General features: G+C 37.4%; 1 long non-coding RNA gene and 2 other non-coding genes across 3 annotated transcripts; 1 reads left to right on the top strand and 2 right to left on the bottom strand.

Moving 5' to 3' along the window:
* Positions 1 to 8: 8 nt before the first annotated feature.
* Positions 9 to 127, bottom strand: LOC149500480 (5S ribosomal RNA). Its single transcript, XR_016324941.1, has one exon. It is a non-coding gene; the product is annotated as a 5S ribosomal RNA (ribosomal RNA).
* Positions 128 to 198: 71 nt separating this feature from the next.
* On the bottom strand, positions 199 to 317 carry LOC149500479 (5S ribosomal RNA). The gene has a single exon (XR_016324960.1). It is a non-coding gene; the product is annotated as a 5S ribosomal RNA (ribosomal RNA).
* Positions 318 to 1,887: 1,570 nt separating this feature from the next.
* Positions 1,888 to 8,149, top strand: LOC149500478 (uncharacterized). The gene is made up of 2 exons (XR_016324881.1): positions 1,888 to 2,302; positions 7,600 to 8,149. It is a non-coding gene; the product is annotated as an uncharacterized LOC149500478 (long non-coding RNA).
* The last annotated feature ends 5,697 nt before the right edge of the window (positions 8,150 to 13,846 follow it).

Genomic DNA, 13,846 nt, shown 5'->3' with positions numbered 1-13,846 from the left:
AAGTAAAAAGCCAACATCACGTGGTGTTCCCAGGCGGTCACCCATCCAAGTACTGACCACGCCCGATGTTGCTTGACTTCGGTGATCGGACGAGAACCGGTGTATTCAACATGGTATGGACGTTGGCGATGAAAAGTTCGTATTGCACGAAGAAAATCAGCGTGTCGTCACTACTTGCCAAAATAAAACAAAGTAAAAAGCCAACATCACGTGGTGTTCCCAGGCGGTCACCCATCCAAGTACTGACCACGCCCGATGTTGCTTGACTTCGGTGATCGGACGAGAACCGGTGTATTCAACATGGTATGGACGTTGGTGATGAGTAGGTCGTATTGGACAAATAAAATCAATGTGTCGTCACTACATAATTGCCAAAATAAAAAAATAAATTAAAAAAGCTACCACTACGTGGTGTTCCCATGGAGTCACCCAATCAATCCCGAGTACGCCATTTTACATGTCTTTGCTAATTGGACGGGAGCCGGTGCTTAGCAGTAATCATTTTCACAAGTCACAAGCAATCCTTTTTTCATTAAAAATCATTTAATTTTGACTACTCGAACTATTGATTTAAATATACTATTATTATCTTACTTAAATTATATATATTTCAACTCTGACTCGAACTAAACTACCATATATCTATACCGTATGCTACTTTTGGAGTTAACAAATATTTGAACATTTCAAATACTTTACCGTTTTGGCGGCATTTCTACTCCTCCATATCCAAAAAATATATTATAGGTTAGAAAACTTAAGATAAACATTATACAATATTTGACAACTTCAAAAAGTTGTTTTCCATGCAGCGCCATCTAGTAAAACAAAATAAAAAACATGTAGATCAAGAACCGCTGTAAATGTTGACAAATGATGTTTGTTACACTGCTTGGAAACTAGATGACGCTATACTTTAAAGTGTATTTTAGTTATACTTTTATTTACCATTAATTGAACAAAAAACTCAACTGCCATAAAAATATTAATATACTACATGATAAATATAACTTGAATATTTGTCAGGTATTATAAAATATCCTAAGATAATATCATGATTAGGTTGCAGTAATTTTTTTAACATTTTAAATACGGTCGGGTTATCCGGTTACATTAAAAAAACTTATTTGTTCGAGTAATTTATTAATTGTTGGTTTTTTATTCCCTTACTTCCTAAAGAAGGATTTATTTATCTGATCTCGTAGATAAATTTTATTTATTAGACTGTATCTTATTGTGTAGTCGTATTACAATTTTTAAACACAATACTTCGAAATATATAAAATATTATTAAAAAAAATAAATAAAAAAACAAAAAAAATGTTGACAGAGCAAATAATATTACTTAAAAAATATTTTATTGCTTACATGTGTAGACGAGCTCACATACCATCTGGTGTTAAGTGGTTACTGGAGCCAATAGTCATCTCCGACGTAAATGCGCCACCCACCTTGAAATATAAGTTCTAAAGTCTCAAGTACAGTTACAACGGCTGCCCCACCCTTCAAACCGAAACGCATTACTGCTTCACGGCAGAAATAGGCAGGGCGGTGGTACCCACCCGCGCGGACTCACAAGAGTTGCTACCACCAGTAATAACGCAAATTATAATTTGCGGGTTTGATTTCTACACGATGTTATTCCTTCACCGTGGAAGTCAATCGTGAACATTTGTTGAGTACGTATTTCATTAGAAAAATTGGTACCCGCCTGGTATTCGAACACCGGTGCATCGCTCCACACGAATGCACCGGACGTCTTATCTTTTAGGCCACGACGACCAAAAATCTGCCGCGATGCCATTGTTCATCTCGTTTTGAAAGATGAAATTGTTCTTTTGCTATACGATTGTGAATTCCACCTCAAGGAGGGTAGCCACACACGTTTTGTGGTCCACGAGCTCATCAATCTCAAACGTAACGCTAGAAGGCCTGCTCTCGCGTGCTCCATCAACTCCTAGCCGGTCATGTAACAAAAACAAAAGATAAATCGTTTTTAAGAGAGACGAAAGTTTATCGTAGCGTAACAATGCAGCGCTGTAACCCGACCTCTGGGGGTGAGTACACGATATGGACGTGATCTCGCCTCAAGAGTGTATCGTTTAACCCTAGGCCATGAGTGTAGGGCCAGATGAAAAGGTTACCTATATAAAAGCGTAATACAATATTTCGTGATGCCAGTTCCACTATATTCGTCTCGTGAAGATAATTTGGATTGCAGTGAATCAATGCGTTTTTGTTCTGGTTCGAGAGGTTTTCTTTTTTATGGGTCACAGACGGTAGCAGTCGGTGCTGTATTTCTGTAAGTTTCAGGTACTTAGTTGGTAAAGCAATGTGAGTAAATCGTACGGACTATATGTGACTAGGCGGTATGTTTGATTGTCTTATTACTGTGCTATTTCTGTCTCTTTCTTCATTACGATTCATAAAACACCGATTGATTTATTTTTTTCTGTTTCTTTTTATAGTGTAGTAGTAGTAGTAGTAGTAGTAGTAGTAGTAGTAGTTTGGTTAAAAGTTTGGTTAAAGTCCTGAGGCCCCGAGTTAGGACAGAGCGCTTTAGTAGTATTTCTCGATCGCGATCTCTCTTGGGCGCTTTAGTAGTAGATTAGCTCTGTGTGTCTACATTGTTAGCACATTTAGGAGTTTACTTTGATTACTTACTGAACCGCGAGTCTGATCACCGTACTCATAACTTGAAAGACGATTGGAGTATGCGAATGTAGGTTTTTTTTACTAAAATCTGTAAAGCTCCATTTTACGTGATTTAAAACACTTATACATATTGAGGGGTGAAATGTTATTTGGTTTAAGTGACATAATACCCGACATGCTTCTTTGTAATTAATGGTCCGTTTTATTTGGTATTTTTTTTTTTTTTTTATTGCTTTCGATAGGCAGACTAGCTTACGGCTCATCTGATGGGAAATGATAACCGTCGCCCATAGACATCCAAACTACATCAGTGACTCAGATGCGCTGCCTATCCTGGCCTGGATGGGCAGCCTTATGTATGTTACACCGGCTATCCTGTCCTTCAGACCGGAACACAGTATTACTGTTTTGCGGCAGAAATAGACAGGACGGTGGTACCAACCCGGGCGGGCTTCTACACAGAACCCTACCACCAAAAGAACCCTACCACCAAAATATAGGTTGGTACCTATTAGGTGGTACCTATTAGCATCAACAATTTGATATTTTTGAATTAAACTTAAATTATGTTTACCCCATTCTTATAGCTAAGGAAGTTTTCTTGTTGTTATATTTATTCAACACTTTTTAACTGTAAATAAAGGATCTCCTGTAAATAGTAAGAGTTTGGCTTAAATCAAATAGTTGTATAACACTCGATATAATATTTCGATGCCTCCAATGAATACTACTCTAACTCCAAATTCGTAGGTTTACAGGAGGAGTTTTTGAACGAAAAAAGTAAAAAAAATAATAAAATCTTTATTATTGCAGATATATTTATGGTTTTTTCTTGTTTAACTAGCTGATTTACTCTTGCTTCGAACCCCATCAATAATGAATTTGTAATACTTTTAAAATAGTAAAGACATTTGCGTGAAAAACGAAAATTTCAATATTTTGAGTTATAGTAGTGTTCATTGGAGGCATCGATTTTAAAATTCATTACGCATTTTCGTTGGTCGCACGAAAAATTGTAAATGCGTTTGTCTATGTGAATAAACTGTTACAGGTTTATATATTCAGTTAGGGTTTTGTGTTTTTTTTTCTAGAAACGCGAGAAACGGAGTTCAATGAACCGTTTTATTTTGCTAAGTTAATGTTTCTTCAAGTTAAAATGTGTAATAACGGTGGTTTATTAACTGTTCGGCATCTGCAAAAATGCACAAATGTGGGAAAATGAGACAAAGCCGCTGGACGTAGCTTCTTCCGAAAAGTTAACTGAAAAAGTGTAAAAGTAAATAAGCACCACTTTACTGAGACTTTATTTCGTCCCATCTCGTCTCATTTTTTACATCCCAATTGATTAAATTCTCAAATTAAATCAACTTCATCTCATTTCGCTTCATGTTATAAGACAATATAAAAAATGTCAGACTTGGATTAAAGATCTCGTTACCGTTCCATAAAATATACAAAAATAAAAATCTTTATTTAAATTAAAAACATTTATTTCTCACATGTGTATATAAGTATATATTTTTATGTAAGTTTATTAAGATATAGCACCGTCCAGTTCGCTTATTCCTCTCCCTGCAAGGTTGCTTGGAAGAGATCGCTTTCAGCGATAAGGCTGCCAATTTATGTCACCGACTATTATTTGTTTTATATGCTTACTATTTACATATGGTGTTAAATAAAGTGTTATATTTATTATTATTATTATTATTATTATCAGGTTTTCATTTTTTATTATTTTTTTATTATTTATCCGACGATAAAGATGGAAATTCAGCTAAAAGTCGTCAATAAAAAAACTTCTTTGATGTGGAGTCCATAGACTGCGATCTGTTGAAATTTGCTATTGAAAGCGGCATGATTCCTCCCCTGGCATTGCTGATGTCCACTGACGATGGATACCTCTCACCGTCGGATGTGCCGTCTGTCTACAAAATCAATAAGAAAGCAGAAATAAAAAAAAGCTTAGATGTAGCGGGCATACTGATACAACCTACCTATATACAAGCTCACAATACATACGTACGTTCTCAAATCAAATCAATTTCTGTAAATTCCCATTCTCCCTGAGTGAATTTCACGAATTAAAACCTACGATCAGAATTGTTCACGGATACAGTAATTTTTTTTAAGAACGCAATTAATATTATATTATTTAAAGAAATATATTAACTTATCGTCTTAGTTTCAATGATAATGAGCGTCTTATCTAAACATAACGCAATAATATAGGTTCAAAGTTCATTTCGTATTATCACTAATAGTGTGACACAAAATGGATGGATTGTGTGAAAGACGATATGGGTAGGAAGGGAGTGAGCGAAGAAATGGTATATGATAGAAGAGTATGGACGGAGAAAACATGTTGCGCCGACCCCAGGTGACTGGGAGAAGGGCAGGATAATGATGAAGTGTGACACAATATGAAGACATTTCTTTTTTACAATTTTACAATTAAACAATGACGTAACGTGATTTTGTTTCTTTTAATTAACAGAGGATTTAAATGGTGTTTAGTTGTAAGTTTAGAGTTTATATAGTTTAAGTTCACTGTTTGTCTTCCTAATAAAATAAAATAAAATAAATTAAATAACCCGTTCTTAGTATTCGGATAGCATGGTGCTTCGTATCACGGCCCGCTTGTTGTTAAGCGGTTACCGGGGCCCAAATATCGTCACGTAAATACAAGCGTGCCATCGAAGCCTTAATCATAGTAAGACTAAATGAGTAGTATTTTAAACCTAATTAAACTATAAAGCGATTTTTTTTTTATTGCTTACATGCCCATTGACATCTACAACGTAAATGCTGCCCGCATTGAGATATAAGTTCTAAGGTTTCAGTATAGTTACAACGGATGCCTCACGCTTCAAACCGAAACTCATTACTGCTTCACGGCAGAAATAGGCAGGGTGGTGGTACTCACCCGTGCGGACTCACAAGAGGTTCTATGATCGGTAAATTTGTTGACGATTTCATAGGCAATGCCCGATTGGTGTGAAAAAAAGCGAATAAAAAAAGAACTCTTATAAATTATAACGGCCGTCTGGTGTAGTGGTAAGTGACATGGTCACTACACAAGGGGGTCGCGGGTTCGAATCCCGCCAAGGGAAGATATTTGTATGGTAAATATAAATGTCTTTTCCAGGGTTATGGATGTATATTAAATGTATGTATGTGTATAATAAAAAATCTTAAATTTATTTCCGTTATCTGGTACCTGTAACACAAGTTCATTACGAACTTATCACGGGACCAGTTAACGTGGCGTGATTGTTAGTAAATATGTATTTATTTATTATTATTATTATCCATTATTTTGAAAAAACGTTGGTCACCCTATACGGTCTGGGTGACACAAGGAGCAAAACACTCTGATAAAGTCTTGTTTCGAAAACAACACAACGCAGATAACGTTTTATGTTCATTATAAATAGTTTCTTGTCTTCATCTCGAGGCTGATAAATGCGTACGCGAATCATAATAATACAATAATGTCTTATAAATATCGTCGTAAATAACCTCTGGCGTTTGAAGAGCGGTTCGGTCATAATTTAATGAGAATTTCGCAGGATATTCGTAGGCTATATTGACTTTCGGCTGGTCGTAGGACCGTCGAGGCGATTCGCCCGGTTCTTGTGAATTGAGTGAATCGTGACAGAGGACGTCTCACTTTCCGGCTCACGCAGGTGCTCACTGGGCATGGTTGCTTCGGTGACTTCCTGCACCGGATCGGAGCCGAACCGACGGCAGAGTGCCACCATTGTGGTTGCGACTTGGACACGGCGGAGCACACGCTCGTCGCCTGCCCCGCATGGGAGGGGTGGCGCCGTGTCCTCGTCGCAAAAATAGGAAACGACTTATCGTTGCCGAGTGTTGTGGCATCGATGCTCGGCGACGACGATTCGTGGAAGGTGATGCTCGACTTCTGCGAGTGCACCATCTCGCAGAAGGAGGCGGCGGGGCGAGTGAGAGACGCACAGGCCCGCCGCCGTCGAGCGGGGGCCAGGGAGGCGGATTTCGCCCAAGCCCTGGTCCTCTAAGTGTTTCGGCTCTCCCTCACATGTCGGTCTGGGGGTCGGCGAGGGGGCCTAAGACGACGTGCAAGGTGCTCTGCACGCGTTTTATGCAAGAGCATCCGGGTGATGGAAGGCCGGCTATCCTCGACCCACGCTGGTTCTGACCCAGCGGGGTATTCCGTAGGATAGACTATTCTAACCGGCGCCATCTGGGCGGGCTTCGGATAGCCTGCCGACCGAGAGGACTGGTGGTCGTGGCGCCGACAACCTCCAGTCCGGCGTCCCGAGGGGGAGGGTGATGGGAGAGATGTGCTCCGCACTAAACGCTTCACTTTCCCCCCTTTGCCTTTTCATGAGTTCTGTCTCATGCGAGGTTTGGATGCTTGTTGTTGAGCGACAGGAGGTTTTAGTCAGTTCAACTCCGACATGCCCCGCCTTCCATCCCCAGTGGAGGGCGGAAGTCCGGCGATTTCCTCCTGACCAAAAAAAAAAGGCTATATTGAATCAGAAGTACTTTACGTGTTCGATGTTACAACGATGGTATTTTTGAGTTTTTCGAAATCGATAATTAGCTAGCTTCTAGTACAAGTAGTCTAGTTTACTGGTGGTAGGACGTCTTGTGAATTTGCAGGTAGGTACCACCACCCTGCCTATTTCTGCCGTGAGGCAGTAATGCGTTTCGGTTTGAAGGGCGGGGCAGCCGTTATATTGTAAAAACTGAAACTTAAAACTCATGTCTCAAGGTTGGTGGCGGCATTTAGGTTGTAGATGTCTATGGGCTCCAGTAACCACTTAACACCACTGGGCACCCACACCTGTGGACTGTGAGCTCATCCACGCATCTAAGCAATAAAAAAAAACTTAGGGAAAATTACAACTACCCTCTAATATTCGATAAAAAATAAAGACAGTTCTTTATGATCCACAGGTCGTTAACACTATCCCGTCCTGATAAGAATGGAAGTCCTCCCTTGAGAATATCCCTCGTCTTGCGATAAGTTTCCCCGCGTACTACTATTTTAAGCCAATGATATATAAAAGGCGTCTTGATAAGAGAAATGTTATTGGTTTGAATGTTTTTACGTCCAAGTGCAACATACTATTTATTGATCTTTAACAAATACATTTTTAATAAACATTGTAAGTAAAATGTATTGTAAGTCACATTAAAAATAATAGCAGTTAAATTATTCGCGTCATTGTAACTTGTAGACAGACGATCATACGGCCCACTTGGTGGTGAGTGGTTACCGTCGCCCATAGACTTCAGCAATGCCAGGGGCAGAGCCAAGCCGCTGCCTACCTTTTAGTACATTGTACCATTTTTATGTGAATTTAAAAGAAAATTAACACATTTAGGCTAGTTCATAAATTTATGGATTTTTTTTATTTTTACTAGTTCCTAAATTGAAATTGAATTTGTAAAGTTAAACAGTAGTGTTGGTTGTAATGTTGAATAAATGTTTTTGATGATGGAATATTGTTTGAATTGTGTAGTTTGTTTTCCAAATCTATCAATAAATAAATAGATTAGGAGTTTGTTTCTCTGGTTTTTCTCAAGTCTGTAGCTCTTTTCGGAACCTGGATAGAAACGATTTGAATCTTCAAAAAGTCTACAATCTTGGTACTATAATTGAAATAAATATTATTCAATTCGTTAAATGTAAAAGTGTGTATTAAAGTCAAAATTTCGGCTTTTAATGCGGCAGAGTACTTTTATTTTGTAAAGGACAACATTTCATTGTGGAACATTAACAACCAAATCGATACTAATCTATACGTGAAGCAAAAACTTTGTATCCCTTTTTAACAAAATTGCGCGGACGGAGGAGTATGAAATTTCCCACACTTTTTGAGAAGGAGAGCAGAATGTTAATATTTTTATTATTTATGCATAAAAACTCCATTAAATCAATAAAAAAAACATTACACACACTATACCATGTGCATTTTGACACACACACACACACACACGCATATATACTCTTTTGTTTATTGTCAAACTTATGACACCTAAATGTCAAAATTAATATTATTTGTCTTTAATATTGTTGGTCTATATTGTGGTCTTGGCGAGATCTGTGATTATAGAAGTATACTTATAATTTCAATTAATTATGGTCGAATTTCGACTACTGTGGGACCACTAGTAATAGATAAATACGAGTAATGTACTGGTTTTTACTGGTGATAGGAGCTCTTGTGAGTCCGCGCGGGTGGGTACCACCACCCTGCCTGTTTCTGCCGTGAAGCAGTAATGCGTTTCGGTTTGAAGCGTGGGGCAGCCGTTATAACTATACGTGAGACCTTAGAACTTATATTTCAAGGTGGGTGGCGCATTTACGTTGTGGATGTCTATGGGCTCCAGTAACCATTTAACACCAGGTGGGCTGTGAGCTCGTCCACCCATCTAAGCAATAAAATAAATAAATAAAAAGTATGAAGGTAACTTTCTTTATCACTTTGACGTGAGAATTGCCAGAGCCCATAGACATCACCAACGTAAATGCCGCCACTCACACATCCATGAACCTTAGGTTCTAAGTATCAGTTTATACCGAAATGTGTCCGGTGTTTCGCGGCAGAAATAGCTCGGATGGCGTTACCTAATCGCGCGGACTCACAAGACCCCTACTACCACTGGTAAGCGTCAATGACAGAGACAATACTGCGCAATTCCTCCTATACCATCTATACTAATATTATAAAGAGGAAAGATTTGTTTGTTTGTTTGTTTCGAATAGGCTCCGAAACTACTGGACCGATTTGAAAAATTATTTTACCATTAGAAGCCGACATTGTCCCTGATGAACATAGGCTACTTTTTTTTATTTTTTTTTAATTTTTTTTTTTTGTTTCATGTGAGTTTTAATGTTTCCGAAGCGAAGCGAGGGCGGGTCGCTAGTGTTTATATATAAGACTTAAAATTGCTTTTTATTCGTATAGGGTTGACATTATATAAAATTTAAAACGCACTCTCGTCGTAAGCGTTAGAGTTGTAAAATAAAATCTTACAGCCCTGTGTGTGGGTGGTATCAGCCAATGGGGAAGCAGGCCCGGGTCACGACCCTCCAATGCCGCGGGGTCACGCCCTTACGTAATTACCCGGCTGAAAAACGTACTTCGATGCTAAAGCCTAATATAGAGTGTGAGTTAGACGCGAGAGTACGACAACCCGAGAAATTCTCATTTTTAAAAACTAATCGAATCGAATTAATGACGAGAATCATTTTTGTCTAAAAATAAAATATTTTCTTAGTTGAATTATATAAATTAAATTACTGAATGATTTTCTGTATTAAATCACGCTTCTATAAGCTTACTATGTATAATTATGTATGTAACGGAATGTTTAAGCGTCACTTTCACGGCTTCAAGGCGTCCAATTAATTTGAAAATTTGCTAACGCTTCAAGGACTTGAAAATTTATATTTTTGACTGACATGTTAAGTAGACTTAAAAAGCAATGTTTTATACGAATAATAATAAAATATAACGTATAATATTAATAGCTTGCCCTGCAAATATTGTTTTGCCATATAAAATATTTCTAGGAAAGATAAATAGCCTAGATACCGACTGCGGCGCCATCTGCCGGGCTAATTTGTTAATTTAAGCCATTCTCGAATCCATCTGAAGGTACACAGAAAATTTCATTAAAATCGGTCCAGCCGTTTAGGAGGAGTCCAGTGACAAACACATGACAGAAAAAAAAAAGATATAAACTTACTAATTAAAACTAACATAACTTTATTAGTTTGCCCTAATATTAGCATCACAATAAAGCGTTGATTGCTATTGTCGTATTTCGATAATTGAACACTAACGTATGTCCTAAGTCGTTTAAATATCCATAGTACATTACAATCGATTATAAAATGAGAAGTAGAAATCGCGCGTCCGACTTTATGTCCCTAATGCTAGATATGTTGATGTTCTATGTTGATTGTTTGTTGAACTAGCGACCCGCCCTCGCTTCGCTTCGGAAACTGTAATTTATTATTGATTTCTCCACTATTTAATGGATGTTATTATACACATAACCTTCCTCTTCAATCACTCTATCTATTAAAAAAAATCGCATCAAAATCCGTTGCGTAGTTTTAAAGATTTAAGGATACATAGGGACAGACAGATATAGGGACAGAGAAAGCGACTTTGTTTTATACTATGTAGTGATGATATGTTGATTGGCGTGGTGGGTTCAGTGGAAGGTAGTGACCGGGTCGAGCGGGTGGGGAGGCGACCGCAGCCTCCCCATATTGATTTTCAGGATGCGCGAGACGATAACACACTTCTTGTGCAGACTCCTCTAAACTTATCTGTCTTTTCTCTCTTCCTTCAGAATTTTAATGACACGACTTTCTAGTGACGTGTTGTTTGAAATTGTACGATGAGCTTTTGGGAATAGGCTACTGATGGAATGAAAAATCTTCACAGCCTTGTCTGTATAAATATGTAAATGAATGTTTGTGTGTGTTTTTATGTACCACCTTTAAAATTGAAGTGGTTTAATTCAAAATTCTTGTTTTTTTTCAAACGCTAAAAATGCAATTGAAGAATTTTAATGCTTCAGTTTCAGATTTTAATCTTTAACCTTTAAACGAGCAATTCTTGTATATATATAATTATATAATCTGAATCTCGGAAACGGCTCCAACGATTTTCATAAAATTTAGTATACAGGGAATTTCGGGGGCGATAAATCGGATCTAGCTACGATTTATTTTCAGAAAATGTTGTTTTATTTGTGTTTTCAATAAACAGCTTTATCGATAATCAACTTTATGACTCTTGCCGACATCTATTGGCGAATAATAATACTATCTTTAAAGACACAACAAGATGGCGTTATAAAAAAAAACCGAGTAAATCTCGGTCATCATCTAGTATACTTTAAGCATTAAATATTAATGTATGCGCTTGTTTTAAAAGAGACGAAAAGTGTATGTACTTTTTCATTTTCTAGACTAAAATTAAAATTTAATTTTTATTTATAATTTTTTTATATTTTTTTATTGCTTAGTTGCGTGGACGAGCTCACAGCCCATCTGGTGTTAAGTGGTTACTGGAGCCCATAGACATCTACAACGAAAATGCGCCACCCACCTTGAGATATAAGTTCTAAGGTCTCAGTATAGTTACAACGGCTGCCCTACCCTTCAAACCGAAACGCATTACTGCTTCACGACAGAAATAGACAGGGCGGTGGTACCTACTCGTGCGGACTCACAAGAGGTCCTACCACCAGTGATTTTAATTAAAATTAATAGAATACGTGTTTATTAGTCGTTGAAAATGTAAAACAAATTTTCTTAAGAATTTTAGTTAAGCCGCTTCAATTCTAAAGGTGCAATGTTTTTCTAAGTCTATCTATCTCTATGTGTTCCTAAGCCATTCATCAGATTGTAATGAAACTTTGTATGGTGTTTTTGGCACCGCAAGGAATATTTCTGTTGTAGTACTATCAACGTATGGTCCACGAGTGAGCTCAGGAAAATAAGTAAATTTAGCGATAATTTGTCACTCATAATATGATTTGATATTAGATTGACAAATCGACACAATACATTTTGTAACACAAAACATTCACTACAACTGGTTTTAAAATATTCTCGAATACATAATATTAAAAGGGACATCGAATTGAAATAATCGACAAAATAAAATTATTTTACAGCATTGCATTTATGTATAAGCTATGTTATGACAATAAAAATCTTCTGCTTGAAGAGTTAAATCTACACCCAAAAATATTAAATTAAGTTATTATTTTAATATCAATTGTTTTGTAAATGATTATCGTAACATATTATCTATATCTATACTATAATATTATAAAGAGGAAAGATTTGTTTGTTTGTTTATTTCGAATAGGCTCCGAAACTACTGGACCGATTTGAAAAATTATTTTGCGATTAGAAGCCGACATTGTCCCTGATGAACATAGGCTAATTTTTTTTTTTTTTTTGGTTTCATGTGTGTTTTAATGTTTCCGAAGCGAAGCGAGGGCGGGTCGCTAGTTATAAAATAAGACGGTGCAATAGTGCAATTGCATTTGAATAGAAACATTTTTTTTTGATAATATTTTTGTCAGTAACACTAAAATCAAACATCCGTCATAGAGACTTTGAAGATCATGATGTGTGTTTCCCTTGTCTTCTGTCTCGCTCTGACTCGGCCTCATTAGCGAAAGGACCCCTGAAAGACCTGTGAAAGCTTTGAAGTCCCCACTTTTATTCAACTTTGACTGTATGCGTGTTATACAGGGCTTGCATTATTTGTTACGTAAACGGGAAACATAACGCTATTTGCTTAATTTGGAGACGAGATATAGAATCGATGTGTCAGTTTTATTGCTCTCATGCATACCCCGACTCTTCAAGCTGATCTCTAACCGATAATAGTTAGCAAACTACAAATTATAGAGGAAGAAAAGACATACTTTTTACTGGTGGTTTTACTTTTTTTACTGGTGGTAGGACCTCTTGTGAGTCCGCGCGGTTGGGTACAACCACCCTGCCTATTTCTGCCGTGAAGCAATAATGCGCTTCGGTTTGAAGGGTGGGGCAGCCGTTGTAACTTACTTGAGACCTTAGAACTTATATCTCAAGGTGGGTGGCGCATTTACGTTGTGGATGTCTATGGGCTCCAGTAACCACTTAACACCAGGTGGGCTGTGAGCTCGTCCACCCATCTAAGCAATAAATAAAAAAAAAACGACGTAAGCGCACACATATACGAATGATTGATAAACAGTCAACGATAAAGTCAAAAGCTTTTCGAACCACGCCTAACTTTCAGCCATCATTCAGGATACTGATCCGATCAAAGGGACTGATGGGGTGCAATAGGCTCCCTCTGGCCGACGGATTATCCCTTTACAGGGCGAAAACCTCTTTGATTACCTCTCCACGGACGGAGCTTTATTGAGCTTATTAAATTTTTCGAACAAAGCCTTTTTATTGCCGAACTGAACTTTTGTTCTATAAATACAGAAATTATTGAGTGCAGATTAATAAAATAAAATTTTAATTGTTGATTAATTTTATGCGTATTCTATGTTTCAATCCAAATTTGTTTTACAATTTTATAGATGACATATGAGGTGAATAAATGTCACGAACACGCATGAAGTATGTCGTATGTATGTAGAAATAAGTAGGAATTTGATA

This window comes from Bombyx mandarina, chromosome 21 (assembly GCF_030267445.1).
Source record: "Bombyx mandarina strain Sakado chromosome 21, ASM3026744v2".
NCBI classification, from domain to species: domain Eukaryota; kingdom Metazoa; phylum Arthropoda; class Insecta; order Lepidoptera; family Bombycidae; genus Bombyx; species Bombyx mandarina.
The sequence above is the reverse complement of the archived record's forward strand: the minus strand, read 5'-3'. Positions and strand labels throughout refer to the sequence as shown.